At 34.9% G+C, this 17,467-nt stretch overlaps 1 protein-coding gene across 3 annotated transcripts in view; it reads right to left on the reverse strand.

Moving 5' to 3' along the window:
* tac4 (tachykinin precursor 4) overlaps positions 1-17,467 on the reverse strand; it is a 58,863-nt gene that overhangs the window by 22,537 nt on the left and 18,859 nt on the right. The gene's annotated exons all lie outside the window — the stretch shown is intronic.

Below are 17,467 nucleotides of genomic sequence, written 5' to 3' on the forward strand. Positions count from 1 at the left end.
GGTTATATGCAGCATCCTTAATTTATTCTCCTAGGTAAGGAGAAAACTCCACTTAAGTGAAAAATGTGCTTAATGCATTAGCTGAAGCATCAGAATCAGTACTCGATATCGCCTGATCACAATAACAAGGAATCGGTACTCTGCAAAATGTCTGCAAAAATCCTGATCGGAGCATCCCTAATATATATATATACATATATATATATATATATATATATATATATATATATATATATATATATATATATATATATATATATATATATATATATATATATATATATATATGTATATATATATATATATATATATATATTTTTTTTTTTTTTTCATTTATATTAAGATATATTTTAGAGCAAGGACATTTTCACAGTATTTCCTATAATATTTTTTCATCTGGAGAAATTGTTATTTAGGCTAGAATAAAAGCAGTTTTTATTATTTAAAATTATTAACCCCTTTAAGCTTTTTTTTTTTTTTTTGATCTCTTCAGAACAAGCTTTTAAATGTCACTAAGCTGTATAGAAGTGTCTTGAAAAATATCTGGTTAAATAGAAATGCGTTGAAAAATTCTTCTCTCCGGTAAACAAAAATTGGGGGGAAAAAATAACAAGGGGAAGTTGAAAATTTTGACTTTGAATTTACATAATACTTTTCAAAAAGTCTGAAAAACCAATTTCATAATAACCTACCAATATTAATTAAAGTCATTTAAAATGGAATGAATCACAGTTTCATTAAAAGTGAAACTAAAATATTTTTCTCCTCTATGAAAGCAGCATATGGTCAGCCAGACAGGCATCATCTTGTTTTCCTGGGTGTCCTGATGCCCGCTGCGACACGCAGGTCTCCTGTAGCTCAGACACCCACAGTGCTGTGATTACAGAGAGTAATGAACCACAGCCACAGGAAGGGGCACCACCAGCAGACCACCAGTTCCCATATGTGCCCCAGGCCTGCGGCTCAGCCTCCAGGATCAAACCGCTGGGTGGGTAAACACAGGGGAGGCACAGACTGATTGCCATCTCTGGCAGTACACAGAGGGCACGGCGGAGAGAAGCGGCAGCGGCGGGTCAGACAGGGAGGAGTTTCACTCACTTATCTATGAGTCCAATCACACTCTGACTGTACATAACCAAAGCATTCAGCCTCTGAAAAAGCAACATTTCTCTTCTATTTTTGTGTTTTTACAGTCTGACCTCAATGATGCATAGTAGCTGTGCTAACAATTGTGACTGATTTACCAAATTCATTTGAAGAATTCTTACAAAATATACTACAGCAGCTATTTTAAAAAGTAGAAATGATCTTGGCTTTTTGATGTTATTTTTCTTTCAAATCAAGTTCAGCTATTGTCAACTTTCAATTCCCTGAAGAAAACTATAATGTCCAAACAATAATGCAGTTTCCAAAAATATTAAGCCACTGTTTTCAATCTTGGGCAGCACGGGGGTTGCACAACTGCCTCACAGCAAGAAGGTCGCTGGTTTGACCCACGGCTGAGTTAGTTGGCATTTCTGTGTGGAGTTTGCATGTTCTCCCCGAGTTCGCGCGAGTTTCCTCCGGGTACTCCGGTTTCCCCCACAGTCCAAAGATATGCGCTATGGGTGAATTGGGTAAGCTAAATTGTCCAAAGTGGTATGTGTGTGAATGAGTGTGTATGGATGTTTCCCAGTGATGGGTTGCAGCTGAAAGGTCATCCGCTGCGTTAAACATATGCTGGATGAGTTAGCGGTTCATTCCGCTGTGGCAACCCCAGATTAATAAAGGGACTAAGCTGAAAAGAAAATGAATGAATAAATGAAACTGGATGTGTATTGTTGAATCATGCTTTGAATTGACGAATTTGATTTGTGTATCTATGAATCGCGTTTTCAATTTATGATTTGGATTTGTGTATCTATGAATCCTGTTTTGAGTTTATAAATTGGATTTGTGTATTTATTGTATGAATTTGTGTTTTAAATTGACAAATTGGATTTGTGTATTTATGAATCCTGTTTTGAGTTTACAAATTGGATTTGTGTATTTTTGAGTCATACTTTCAGTTGAAGAATTTGATTTGTGTATTTATAATTCACATTTTCAATTTACGAATTGGATTTGTATATTTATAAATCATGTTTTGAATTTACGAATTGGATTTGTGTATTCTTAAATTGCGTTTTCAATTTATAAATTCTATTAGTGTATTAATGAATCGTGTTTTGAATTTACAAATTGGATTTGTGTATTCTTTCCCAGAGATGAAAGCAGCTGGAAAGGCCTTCGCTGCGTAAAACATGTGCTGGATAAGTTAGCGGTTCATTACGCTGTGGCTTCACTGGATTAATAAAGGGACAAAGCTAAAAAGAAAATTAATGAATGAATTCGTATATTATTGAATTGATTTTTCAATTTATGAATTTTTTGTATTTATGAATCATGTTTTGAACTGATGAATTTAATTTGTGCATTTATGAATTACGTTTTCAATTTACGAACTGGTTTGTGTATTTTTGAATAACGTTTTTAATTGATGAATTGGATTTGTGTGTTTATGAATCATGTTTTGAATTTATGAATTGGATTTGTGTGTTGTTGAATCGTTAACAGTGTTGTGTTGATGTATACATTTTATTTTGTAAATATATTATTCTTGAGACTGATCTAGCTCCATACTTTTTTTCTGGTGAGCTTTTTAGCATGGAAGCATCACAAAGGAGATGAAACTGAAATTTTAAGCTAATTAAGAAAATGTCAAATCTAGAAACATTATTTCACAGCAACTTTTTACGTTAAGTAAAAAGAGAGCTTCACATTGTCAATTGATTCCATTAATACAAACACAGTGATTCTCTATTTTCCTGTATAGTTGTCTCTATGTATATTGTGTGGTCTTCCTTTCGCCATCTGCATGTCTCCCTCTTAAGGGTGAGGTTTTGATATCAGGCCAGAAGGATCACAAATATGCTAAAATTGTGGTGGTAGAGCACGCAAACTTTGAGAAAAGGTGCTGTGTTCTGTCAAACGAATTGTCTGTAGATGATTAATGCCAGATGCATCCCACACAAAACACAGTGTTTAGCAGACACTGTGACACCTAGTTTTTCAAAGGTGTGAATTATATAGGGCACTGACGCCTGATAAATTCAATGCCAACTCAGCCTGTGGGTTGCCTAAGGTACAGTGTGTATCCGTCTGGGTTTTTTTGGTTCTTTTCCAAAGGTGTGCAAGAAGCAGCATTTTCATATTACTCAACCTGAGTGTCTTTAAACCAGAGAAATGTGTTTCTAAAGTGCATATGCTGTTTTTTTACAACTCAGTAAATAAAAACCCTTAAGTTGTGATTTTCAACTATTGTTCAAAAAAGATTTGTGCTGTTTACCTAACTAAAGGCATAGTTCAACTAAAAATTAAAATGTCACCATACATCTACCATACTCACACTCACTTGATTCTAATTCATATCTATTGACCACTAAACAAGATATATAAAAGAATGTTAGGGAAAGAAAACAGCTACTGACATCCATAGTAGAAAGATAATTTTTTCTCCCTGTCATTTTTCAGTATACCTTCCTAGAAATGAAAGAACAGGTTTGGAATAAGTGGAGGATGAATAAATGATAACAGAATTTACACGTTTGGGTGAACTACTGGCCTTTTTAAGGTGCGTAAAATATTTAAACACCCTACAGTATTTTGTTAGTACTAGTATATTCCTGGACTACACAAAATAATAATAATCAAATTTAATTGGTAATTAAATATTGAAAGTCTGCATTTTGCATTAACAATACTTTTTAATCTCAAATGAGAACTTAAATCGCTTAAAAGGACTACTGAACAGTTTTTGGCTAAATATAATTAAATCATGACACATCCCTCAATCTGAACCTGAAAAATACTTACATCTTGCTAAGAGAGTACTATTTTGCAGAATAACTGCACTGCTCTACACTGTAAAAGACACATCTGTGATTACAAAGGTAATCTAATGTATAAATTGAATAACCATAATTTAAATTTCCCAGAATTCCCTGCATGACACTTTTTATGATGTTTTTATTAACTTAATTTACCATAAAATTTTCAACATGATCTCACGGCAATTCGTAACTTTTTGATTTAGTGGCTAATTCGTATGAATTCGTACAATCTAATTCGTACAATTCAGTGCGACTTGTACATCCCCCAGTGACAGTTGGGTTTAGGGATGGGGTTAGGTGCCACGCCTTCTTTTTAAAATCGTACAATTTCGTACAACTGAACTAGCCTGAATTAGTCACTAAACTGGCAAAACGTAAAATACTTATGTTTTCTCGTAAGATCAGGCTTACATTTCTTTTCAATTCCTTGCCATATTTTTAACAGCTAAACTGCAGCAACCACAGCTGCCGTTTTTTAACTGTAAATTATACAGTTTTTTTGCACAGTAGAACCTGTGGGTTTTGTGTTTTAAGAAATGCAGTTTTTCAGATTTAAAAAAGAACTGTGCTTCTTTAAACGTTTAAAACTTTAGCAAATCTTTTTTTTTATTGTAATTTAATTCAATATTAAAGTATTTCTCACAGCAGTCTTTTGTGTTTTAATTAAATACATTTGATAATAACAACCTTTATTTAACCAGGTAAGTCAACTGAGCATCAGTTCTCGACGACCTGGCCAAGAGGCAACATAAAAAGCACAAAGTAGCAGGGACACAATACAGTAACAATTTCACAGATGCAGATAATAACATATAAAACCAATGAAAAACTAAAAACAGTGCACAGTGATCTTGTACTATTAACTGGATTGAATTTTTAAAGGATGATAGTGCAATAAAAGTGCTAAGTTTTAAGATCTGCTGCAGATGATTCCAAGCATCAGCAGCAGAAAACTGAAAAGAGTAGCGACCAAATGAAATGCGAACTCTCGGTATACAAAGTTTAATAAAACTACTGGAGCGAGATTTCAAAAGGTTTTCTGAATGTTAAGAAGTGACTGAGTTTTCCCAATAAGAGTTTTGTAAATGAACAGAAAGCAATGAATTTGTCAACGTGATTAAATTGAAGGCCAATTTAGTAAAGAATACAGCTGACAGTGATGAGTAATAAATGGCGCACCAGTAACAAAATTAATTGCAGCATGGTAAATAACATCCAGTTTATGAAGGAGAGTTTTTGATGCTGATTTGTAAATTAAACCCACAGAATCCAAACTGTTAATTTCACCAAATGCTGCTTTAAAGAGTGTGTAAAGATTTGTTTCCAATTGTTTTAATAAGTATTTGTCTTTCATAATGCTTCTGATTTATTTGTTTCCATCTCTGTTTCTTTCTAACCCGAGTGAAATGTCTTTTGAAACAGCCACATATGTAATCCAGTTTAAGACAAATGTTTTATCCAAAGTTTTTTTATCCATGTGAGTCATTCATTCATTCTGACTTTCATTTGTTTTCCTTTCGGCTTATTCCCTTAATTAATCTGGGGTCGACACAGCAGATTGAACTGCCAACTTATCCAGCATATGTTTTACGCAGCGGATGCCCTTTCAGCTGCAACCCATCAATGGGAAACACCTATACACTTTCATTCAGGCAAACACTCATACACTACGGCAAATTTAGCTTACCCAATTCACCTATAGCGCATGTCTTTGGATTTGTAGAGGAAGCCGGAGCATCCAGAGGAAACCCATGTAAACATGGGGAGAACATGCAAACTCCACACAGAAATGCCAACTGACCTAGCTGGGGCTCGAACCAGCGACCTTCTTGCTGTGAGGTGATCAAGCTACCCCCTGCACCACTGTGACACCCCCCACCCCCACCACCCTGAGTCCTTCCTGATAAAGTTATCCAGATTAAAGATGCCTTGCCTGAAAACAATACAAAATACTTCAGACAGAAGGCACCTGACTATCATAAGCATTTATAAAGCATATATTGATATAAATGAAAACGATAAAGCAGATGTTTGGCAGGGATGTTGCTTAATCGAATGAGATGTCACTTAATACTTCACTTAAGAGATTTGGTACATTTCCCCAGAGGTTTTCTCCTGGATGTTTTTTATGCTGAGGTCTTATATCGCTTTATCTTACATTGAAATTGGTTTTCTCTTTGTACGGATTTATGAGTTTAATGATTATATGTTTGGCAGACTCCACAGTCAGCCAGGCCAAGTTTCCTCTAAGCTGTAATTTATTGTTCTAATGCAGGATGGCACTGCTCTGAAATGATTTTTTGGTGAGAGCTGTTTGAAGCAATATAATATTTTTTTAAGAAATAATGATGGTATTGCAATTAAGGTTAAATTTTGATCTGATTAAATGTGTTAACTGGAACAACTTACAAAAGAAATACATTTCTAAACAAAAAAAAGTGTATACAGCTATATTGTTTAATTTTTTTGTTTAATCGTTCAAAACAAATACGACTTTTGTTATAAAAACTAATTAAACAAGAAATCATCTCTCTATTAAGCAGGAAAACAGAGGAATGTCTTGCATCTTGGACCCTTCTGAATTCTCAAATTCAGTCTTGGCCAACTTGAGAACACATGCAAGCAATAGGAAGACTGTCCAGTGTCTATAAAAACACAGCACAGTGCCATTAACGCACATCAACTCTCAAATATAATCCTAAATCTTGAAGCATAATCCAATGTTCATCACATTGAGCAAAAATCCCCAAAATGTAGAGGAAAAACATTCTATTTTAGGTTAAATTAACTCAATTTCACATTCAATTTGCAAGTAAAAGAAAGTATTTTTCTTTTTGTGGGTACAATCGTCTACAACTGCTTTTTAGCACTTAATTAGAAGCACCACCATTACTAAATTGTGTCCTCTTCTTTAGGGACAACTCAACAGACATTTATAAGATTATTTTAATATGCAAAATATTAAAATATAAAATAGAGCTACTTTTTTTAAACATTGCAGGTGTTTCTGACACACACTTGCAGATTTTAAACCCACTTAAACATCAATTAGAAAATAAAGTGTGGATACTTGGACAAGTCTTTGGCGTCTTTAGCGTTTAGTATTTCTCTATATTTGGTATTGTGAATAATGTATTTCCTGGAATGGTTTTGAAACCAAAATATCAACTAGTGATTTAATTGGGCACAAAATTGTGTAGTGCAGGATAAGTAGGCATGGAGTGATAACCATTTATAAGGTATACAATGGTCAAGGTTTTAAAACCGGTAAAATTTTCTGCTTTACCTTAAGGCAGTGCTCTCATCTGGTATGGCCATGGTTTGCCCATTGGTCATCAAGCCGCGACCCAAATTTCTAGGAACTATAATACAATTTTAGGAATTATAATTCATTTGTATTTATTTGTTAACATACACAAGTAGTGACAAGTAAATCATAAGAAAATCACCAAGACTTACAAATAAACAATATTTTATTGCTGTCAAACAAAATGTATCAAATTATAGTAATATTACAGAGTAAAAACGTCAAATACTGTAAACAGTGGTTAGGGTAAAGAAAAGCTCAGTTACTATTAAACAAACTGAACTGTTAATAAAACATTAACACTGATCCTGGTGAACAGAACAAACCAGCAAATTAAAGTAAAATGATTGAAATATTCGTAACCATTTTTATAATAATCACCAGTTATTTGCTCTTCTGCTATTGTGTGGGCTTTCTTGGCCTTTGCTTCACGATGAGCACAGTAAGATGCGTGAATTGCCTGTACTTGTTTTGAACATGAAGATGTTTGGCACTTTTGTGATGCCCTCAGCTATTTGAGTCGTCTTTGAAAATAGTCCACAGGTTTGTCCTTGCAACTGGGTTGTTTGGTTTCTAAATGTCATTTTAATTTAGAAGGTTTTATGCTCTCTTGTGAGAGCACCTCACTACATATGACACTGAGGATTTAAGCCTCTTTTGTCATCAATCTATAAATCCATACTTTACATATTCAGGGTCGTACTTGCACTTCGACATATTTGTTGCTATAATTAAATGAAATTTGACATGTCAAACAGTGTGGTTGTCACACGCTCATTCCAAAATAAAAGTCCGATATTACCAAAATAAGTTAAAAAAGACATTTTTGTTGTTTTATGATAACACACTCCGCGACCCACTGAAAGTGTTCCCGCGACCCACTTTTGGGTCGTGACCCACCAGTTGAGAAACACTGCGCTGTATGTATAAGGTATTTTATTTAAGTTATTTTTCCTGTTCTTTAGTACAACAGTTTCTCCTGCAGAAAAGATTTCCAAAGATGCTGTTTTAAATTGTAATGAAATCAGTGTTTTTGAAACTAATGAAACAGCAGAAGCCAATGATAAATTTGAATTATTTATCCTGACATGTTCACTGCTCCAAAATATTCTAAATGTTTCTCAAAATAAAATATTTAGTTTTCAAAGGTAAAAAAAAAAGTTGTTGTTTTTTACTCAGAATCCGACCCATGCCTAGGATGAGTCATCATGGTTTTGCTCTATTTACCTCGACAGTTTAAAGTTTTTAGATGCATATATCTGCTACTAAAAGTACATTTTGACAGCTTTTAGAAGTGCCGTCTAAAGGCGATGAATAAAAGCCACAAACCTCAATTTTCATTTCACTGGGTGGATAAATGGATGAGATCAGATGGCTTCGGTAGTATTCGGTAAACTCAGAACAGTTGTGGAATGTTTTAACCATCCTGACCAAAGTGTTACACAGACTGTGAATTAGGTCATTAGGGTACAACATGTCCAAAAACACCCTTTTTTCCTTAAAGGGATTTATCAAAAAAATGTGCTCTCTATATTTGCACCCTCAGGTGGTTCCAAACATTTATGAGTTTTTTCATCTGTTCAACACGAAAGAAGATATTTTGAAGAAAGCTGAAAACCTGGGACCATTGACTTCCATATATATAAAAAAACTAATGAAACCAGCATTCTACAAAATATTATTTCATTATTCTTATTTCATTAAGGGTTGAAACAAGTAAAGGGTAAATAAACGATGACTATTTTCTTTCTTGGGAGAATTGTCCCTATAAGGCTGTAATGTTAATATCACACATGCTAAATAAATTATCTGCAAAAATATTTCTACAAAGATCCTGGAAAAATATATTTAGAATTGAAGAAAATATAGGGGAAATCAGATAATAATGTGACAAAACATATCCAAAGACAAAAAATAGGTTCAAGGAAAGACTTTGAATGATCAAATATACAAAGTTACATAATGCCCAAAGCCTTTATAACCAAAGCAGCAGCTGTTGAATTGATGTGCTTTGTGCCTTTGGATCTGAAACTTTAAGAGCATTTTTTTTGCTCTTATCCTCTTACATGAGGTTTTGTTTTGACACTCAGCTGTAATGTTAGCCCCTAAATGATTGATGACCTTTAAAAAAAGAGAGTATGTGAGAGGGTGTGTGTACTGGGAGATTAAGTTCTACCACCTGCGAGGAGGCTACTGGGTGTTTCCTCCTGGCAGAGGTGTGAACCCTCCATCTTTGATTCTCCTGCATTTCTGAGGCTCCTCGATAAAGCCTCGGGACAGAGACGCACCCACTGCTAAAAGCGGATTTGGCTAATCGGTCAGAGTAGCAGGACAACATTCCTCTGGCAGATTACTTGCGAAAGTGAATGCTACAGAGATGTGGCTCTTGGAAACCATTCAAAACCTTTACAACAGTACTCGAAATCCCCAGTTGGAGTAACAGCAGTTCAGCCAATGTGAGCAGGAAGTGTGTACTGTACCCAAACCATCATTTACTGTAGGCATTTAAAGTAATGTTTGTGGAGAATGATATTTTTTGTACTATAATGCTTAAACACCAACAACTGATATCATCTAATTAGGCTCATTAATCATATTTAATGGCGCCGGTTTTAAGTATATGCAAACTTCCGCATATCCTGGTTAATGGTGCAGACAAGAAATACAGAGCCAATATAACATTTTGTAAGCGTTAACATAAAACAACAATCAATAAAGGAATATATGTACTGACATTGAAAAATTACCTGTAGGCTTTTATCTGGAAACAATGAACAATCACACCCAGACAATAGGCTATTTGTAGTCGTAAATCAAAGTGTCAGATGGGCACTGTTATACTAGTGCTTTTAGCAATTAAGTGCTTCCCTTGTATCTTTGACCACTTGTTTAGGTAATTACCACTTGCATAATTAGTTATGATTTGTTTTAGTAAGAAGGAATCTGCCAAAGGGAAAAAAAAGTGAACTTGTTCAAGGTTCAGTTTCACTGTACCACAGTGCTAAAACATCTCATGAATGAGGAGTTACAGACATCCGCAACATACACCACCTCATTAACACTATAAAATCTACTATTAGGACAGATAAAACATTCAAAATGTACTTCAAAGGGTGTTCACAAGATTGTTGAATTATTCTGTTTTCTAAATGCACATTAGTTATTTTACCTGTTACGTTATTATGTGGGCGTGGTTAAGTGGCCCTCTCGCGAGTTAGCATTTTAGCAGTTCCGTTCCCTCGTTCCAGGTCAATGATTTTTTTATGGGATTTCGGTTAAATCACTTAAATATGGTCTGTGATTAACACAAACACATCAGTTACATCACACTCTTGATTTTATGAATCTGTTACACTTCTTTTTAAAAGACGGTTATTATCAAGTTGCTAAATGGGACTACAGACTTGACTGATTCTCTGAAATTATTGTAACTTATTTCAACACTGTATTACCACCTTTCAGTACTGCAATTATTGGCATCCTTGTATGTTAATCGTTATTATTCATGTGGGCCTAGGTTATTTTATTTAATTTTATTTTTTTTGTATTTTGACTATTTGTGTTTACACATTTTAAAGTTAACCTTCAACAATCTTAAAGAAATTACTGCTTTATTGAACATAATATTTTGCGTCTGACTTTGCGTTACTCTTCTTCTATTCTTTGAACATCAATTGAACAATCGGTCCTCTAAGGTGGTATAGAACCATACAGTAATCAGTGAATTCATACACTCTTTAATACAGTAGGGGAAAGAAATAATTATAGCTTTGATGTAAAAAAATATTTAGAAAATAATGCTAAATGTATGTTGTTCACAGATAAATATATTTAGAGACTCACGGAATGATGAACAGATGAATGGCGGAACAGATAAATGGAAAAACACAGTATGGATGGACAAAAGGACAGATGGGTGGGAAACTATAGTCTGTCAATTTCAGATGGATGGGTGAATGGATGGATGCATAGATGGATTAATGGCATAAAGAATGGATGGTTAGATGAACCATGGATGGATGGACTGGATGGAAGGATTGGTTGGAAGGTTGGATGGGCAAACAGATAATAACAGACGGAACAATGAAAATATAAATGTATAGATGAATATATGGATATAAATGCATAAATGGATGAATGGCAAACCAAATGGATGGATGAACAGTGTCACAACACTGGACTCACCTTCTGTTTCCTTCATTCCTCTGGGATGGATGGATGGATGGATGGAACATCAGAACAGATGGATGGATGGATGGATGGATGGATGGATGGATGGATGGATGGATGGATGGATGGATGGATGGAACAAGAAAGGAAGGAAAGATGGATGGATGGACGAAATGAGGGATGGATAGATGAATGGATGGAAGAATGGAACATCAGAACAGATGGATGGATCGATGGATGGATGGATGGATGGATTGATGGATGGAACATCAGAACAGATGGATGGATGGATGGATGGATGGATGGATGGATGGATGGATGGATGGATGGATGGATGGATGGATTGATGGATGGAACATCAGAACAGATGGATGGATGGATGGATGGATGGATGAATGGATGGAACATCAGAACAGATGGGTGGATGGATGGATGGATGGATGGATGGATGGATGGATGGAACATCAGAACAGATGGATGGATGGATGGATGGATGGATGGATGGATCATCAGAACAGATGGGTGAATGGATGGATGGATGGAACATCAGAACAGATGGATGGATGAATCATCAGAACAGATGGGTGGATGAATGAATGGAGGGATGGATGGATGGATGTATGGATGGATGGATGGATGGATGCATGAATGGATGCATGGATGGAACATCAGAAAGAATAGAACATCAGGACGAATGGATGGTCGGATGGATAGATAGATAGATAGATAGATAGATAGATAGATAGATAGACAGACAGACAGACAGACAGACAGACAGACAGACAGACAGTCAGACAGACAGACAGACAGACAGACAAATCACAGAATGGTTTGATGACTGATTGGATAAAATATGGAATGCTTGCAAGGATGGATAAATGGACTGATGGATGGGTAAAACTGGAGTGACAGAATTAGAGATAGAATGTTGAATGGATGGATGGACAGCAGGACAGATTGATAGATAAATGGGCAAACTATACACTATACACATAAACAGAATGGCAGAGCAACACACAGATGAATGGCAAATGGATGATTAGCTGAATGAATGGATGAATGGCAAAACAAACATTGACTGGTGAACTACAGAACTGCTGGATGGATGGATGGACAGACGGACAGATGGATGATGGGTGTAAAGAATGTAGCAACAGCATGGATGGATGAATAGGCAAACTATGGACAGAATGACAGATATAACAATAGATTGATGAATAAAAAGGATGTATGGATGAGCAGCAGATTGGATGAATGGCAGAACAAACAGAGAGAAGAATAACAGAATCTATGAATGGACAATTGAATGTATGAATCGACAAATCTATAGACTAACAGAATGACAGAATAAAGGATGAATCAACGGGTAGATAGACAGCAGAATAGACGGATGAATAGACAAATGAAAGGATGGGCACACAACATAATAACATAGAACAGTGGATCTATAGATGGATGAAACAGCAGAAATGCAGACAGACAGACAGACAGAGTGACAGACAGAACGCCATCTACCCACTTATCCCTCACTGCCTCAGGCTTGGATAGACCTGCCAGAGCGTGCTCCCAGATGGCAGATCACAGTCAGCGAGAGACAAGACAGAAATAAAACGAGCACACAGTGTAAGGTAGAGAGAACTTCAGCAATGTTCAAAGGCAAAATGAGTTCAGATCAACACCTTTGAAGTTGCTGGCAGCCGCCAGACAGAAGGAGACAATCTGTCTCTCTGGTGAACCGCCCAGCTTGAGCAGTGCCTTAAACCACCCAAAACCCTGCAGCTAGTTTTAAAACACATTCACAGAAACGTGCTCATCAAGCACTTCAATTACACTGACAGGTAGAGGCACCTGAGACACTGGTGAGATGCAGGGTCACAGGTCAATCTTGAATGTTGATATCTCTCATATTCACTTTCACCATTTAGTACAGACAAAAGGCTGAATATCTGAACTATTGTCCAAACTAATTGTCTTTTTCAGGGAAAGATAAGTCGCTTATTCACTCCAGAAAGGCTGATCATTCAAGTCTGTTGTGTAGTGTATTGAGGTCACAGATTATTGCATCATAGGTTGAATTTAACCTGATGTTTAGAAAAAGGCTTCAGAGTCATTTGGCTACAGAAACTGATTTTATTCTGAAACTTTACAGGAAATCATGCAGAGAGATGACGAGACACCACAAGAGAGCATATCTTTTCAGCTTGCAGTAAAGAAAAATATTTTTGTTAATTCATAAATGAATCATTTATAACCCTTGGGAGCTGTTATTCTTTATTTAGGTTATGAATTTATTATTGTATTATTTGTTTGACAGACTTAAAACAAAAGTTAAATGTTGATGAAAAGTCACAACCAAATGTTAAATTTCTAATTTTCTAGCAAAAACAATTCGTAATGCTCCCAAACTGCATCACCGAATATTTTTGGACATATCACCCTCAAACTAAAAAGAAATCTTAATGACTTTTACTTTTTGTTACTTTAAATTTTTTTGCATAAAATTAGCTTTGGAATATACATTTCATATCAAATTTGAATAGCAATTGCTTTTTTACTGCAGCAATATTCTGAAAAAGAAAAACCTTTGCAGAATTAGGTCTGTGCGCAAATTTCATACACAATTTCTTAAAGTTTAACTTGAAAATTTCATTTCGAGGTCTATGCTGCTTTTACTACGCCTGGTAAAAATTAATTACTAAGCCTGGTATTAATGAATCAACTACAGTACACAAATATCATTTAGGACCATAAATGTAAGCTCCTGAAAATAATTAATAAATCAGTATAACTATTACTGAACATTAATTTTACTGAAACAATATAATATTAAAATACATTATATTGCACATTCGTCTGAGCAATTAATTCCATGTAACCAATTTTCCTTATCAAAGAGAAAGAGGTAAATCTTAGTTATTTGGGTAAATTTGACTAAAGTATGATACTATATAAACCATTTAATCTTTTAATAAGATTTTTGTTTAAGAAGTTGTCTAAATAAAAAATATTCGTACATAAAAATTAACAAATGAGCTCCAGATATGCTTTTATACATGTTTGAGTCGTTTGTGTATTTTACCGCATTATTTTAATTACGTGTTATCATTTATTAATGCGTCATTCTTTCGCATAATTTAACCTTTTAGACAGCATGAATAACTTTAGCTTAAAAATACATGAAGAGAACATTTTCCTTTAAAAAAGAATAAAACTAATAATGATGGAATTGGAAAATAAATAATTCAAGTTTTTATAGGCCTCATAACTAATGGAGCTTAAAAGTGCTGTCTATTATTTATTTAACAAAATTCAGAAATTAAATGGTTTGGAACATGCTGTATCGTCTTGAAAGCGAAAACTTGTGATTACCGAACTGCAGTACCTCGTTTAAATGGGTAAGCCAAAATATTTGACAGAAACGCATGAAAAATGAGAAATAAATGAGGACTTGTCGTGCATTATAATTATATGATGCGTTTAGAATTGTTTGCTGCCTCCACGCCTGCATTGCATTAAATAAATAATAACTATTAAACTCTTATGATTAACTTATAAAAAAATATTACTTTTCTTTTGGATGTTAAATTGTGTTACATGTTTAGTCATCACGTTTATAAGCATGCGCATTGATTCAGAATCTCGTTTTATCTTTTATCAAAGTCGCGTTTTTTCAGTTCTTTTTAAAGAGCCTTTTAAATAAATCATCCGAGCTGTTAGCGAACATTTCCAAGATATATTTAAAGGGATTTATATTGCCAATCGAATGAGAAACCTTCATTAAAATGCGCTCTCTTGAACCATCCGTAAAACAGGTATAGTAACTGACAATGTCAAGAACTGGGAACGGACTTGCAGGGACTTTTGCGTAGGATGTCATTTGGGCATCAGACTTAGGATCTGCTTATACAAGACATCATTAATTAACTGATGGACAACCTATCCACACCTAAACTAATTGCAAAGAACTTCAAAGAACTTAAATTGCCTGCCAATTTAACAAATTATCTAATTTGTTATTTTTTTGCATTATCTAGCACAGTGGTTCTCAAACTGTGGTACGTGTACCACTAGTGGTACGCAGGCTTCCTTCTAGTGGTACGTGGTGGAATGAAATAAGTCATGTACATGCTATACACATTTCAAAATTAATCAAAAATGCTAAATATATAATATGCCATATATGACATGTAGCCTATATTTCTGAGTTAATCTGCAGCGTTTTTTTTTTTAACTTTGCAGAGTTGTAGCTGCTTTGGGCCTACTACGCTACTGTATTTCAATACTGCTCATTTTGGTGGTACTTGGAGAGACAATTTTTTTCTGAGGTGGTACTTGATGAAAAAAGTTTGAGAACCAATGATCTAGCAAATCTGAAGTTCGATAATATTAACACCTGCCCTCAAACCATAATGTGACATCTAAACAGTCAACACATCTACACAACATCTTAGCAACCGAGTGCAGCGTTGGAAATATACATACACACCAGCAGAGAGAGACACACACATTTACGACGCCAGCTAGTCTGGCCTAAAACGAGAAGTATTGTTATTAACCTCTTTTTCCCCCAGTGTGAATGAAAACCAAAGTGAGGGTATATCCTTGTGTTATGACTTCAGGGGCTTGCTTTGTTCTCCTCTATAATGTACACGTAATTACAGACTGAGATGGAGCTGCGTTTCTCTTTCTTTCTCTGTGTCTATCGTGCTATCCTTTCTTTTTCTCATCTCTAATCCCTGCCAGACTGAAACGCTCACTATATTCATTATGCTGCTCTTGATTCTCTCCATCTTTTTCATATTTGCTATTTAAGCGATGCCTACTCAATTATATAAAAGGATTATGGCTGTTTTCAGACGCCGTCAATTGTTAGCCAGTTACGAATATTTTCAGCAAACGAATTCTCTGAATTGAATAACGTGTTAGTTTTGTCTACGTTAGCCTGACAGAAATTATGGTTTAACAAAAAAACTTTGTCTGAAATAAAAGAAATAATAATTATAGTTAAATATTTACACCATAGGTATTAGTGATCTGCTAGCTTAACCATGGTATTTCTGTAATTAAATTGTGGCTTGAAATGGCTATCCAATCTCTTAAAAACATTTCACTGCTGTTTTTGTATCATATATTATGTGACAAATACTAAACATAGTTATTGACTTCCATGTTTTGTTCCTACTTCGGATGTAAATGGCTGCTTTTCTCAAACATTCTTCAAAATATCTTTTTTTTTGTTTCAAGAAAGAAATTCAGGTTTTAGCATGCAGTCTAAAGGTGAGGGCATTTATTTTTTGGGGTGAATATCCCTTTAGTAAGTTGTAGCAATTAAAAATTAGTATGGAGTAGGTTTACCACTTCTTCAAATTTGCAGGTGTCTATATTTTTGTCGAGTTCGGCCATTAAAGGTCAGGTTTCAGCATTGTCAGCGATGTCTGGACCGGGGTTGAGAAACACATTTTGGGCGTGTCATGACGGTTGGTTGTACCTGTGTGTCGAGGAATGTTGGCACAGGATGAAAGCACCTATAATTTGTGTAATTCTCTCGTCACGTCACTATTTTGGTTTAATAACACGTGTCCTTCAACCAAAACATGTAACAACCTCGTGCATCAATAAGCGGCTCTTTTTTGTCGCTCCTCCTTTCAACCACTGTAAACATGAATTTCAACGGAAATCAAACAAGGCGGATTATTTAGCCGTGGGATGCTGCAGTCTCTGTGTTGTCGATCTGACTTCCTTGTTCAGTAACAATTTGTTTAAAAATATTAATCCGTTTTTGCTAAAACAGCAGAATCGGATTTAGAAAAGTTAAAGCTTCTATTATTTTTATGCTTGGTTTTTATGATAAAATAAACGTAGAAAATCTAAAATATATTATAATGAGCAAAGTATAAATACATGAAGAGTTCAGATGTAAAAATCTCTAAATGCCATCTAAAATGTGCTTCTAAACTGAGCATTTTTTTAGGCTCCTGAGTGTTCTAATAGGACTGATACTTTCAGTGTATTATTTGTTTTTTATTATTTATTTTCTTTTGTTAAACATTTTCTCATTCTTTGGTATAGAATATGGCTG

The sequence above is a fragment of the Danio rerio genome, chromosome 3, assembly GCF_052040795.2.
Source record: "Danio rerio strain M-AB ecotype USA chromosome 3, GRCz13ab, whole genome shotgun sequence".
NCBI classification, from domain to species: Eukaryota; Metazoa; Chordata; class Actinopteri; order Cypriniformes; family Danionidae; genus Danio; species Danio rerio.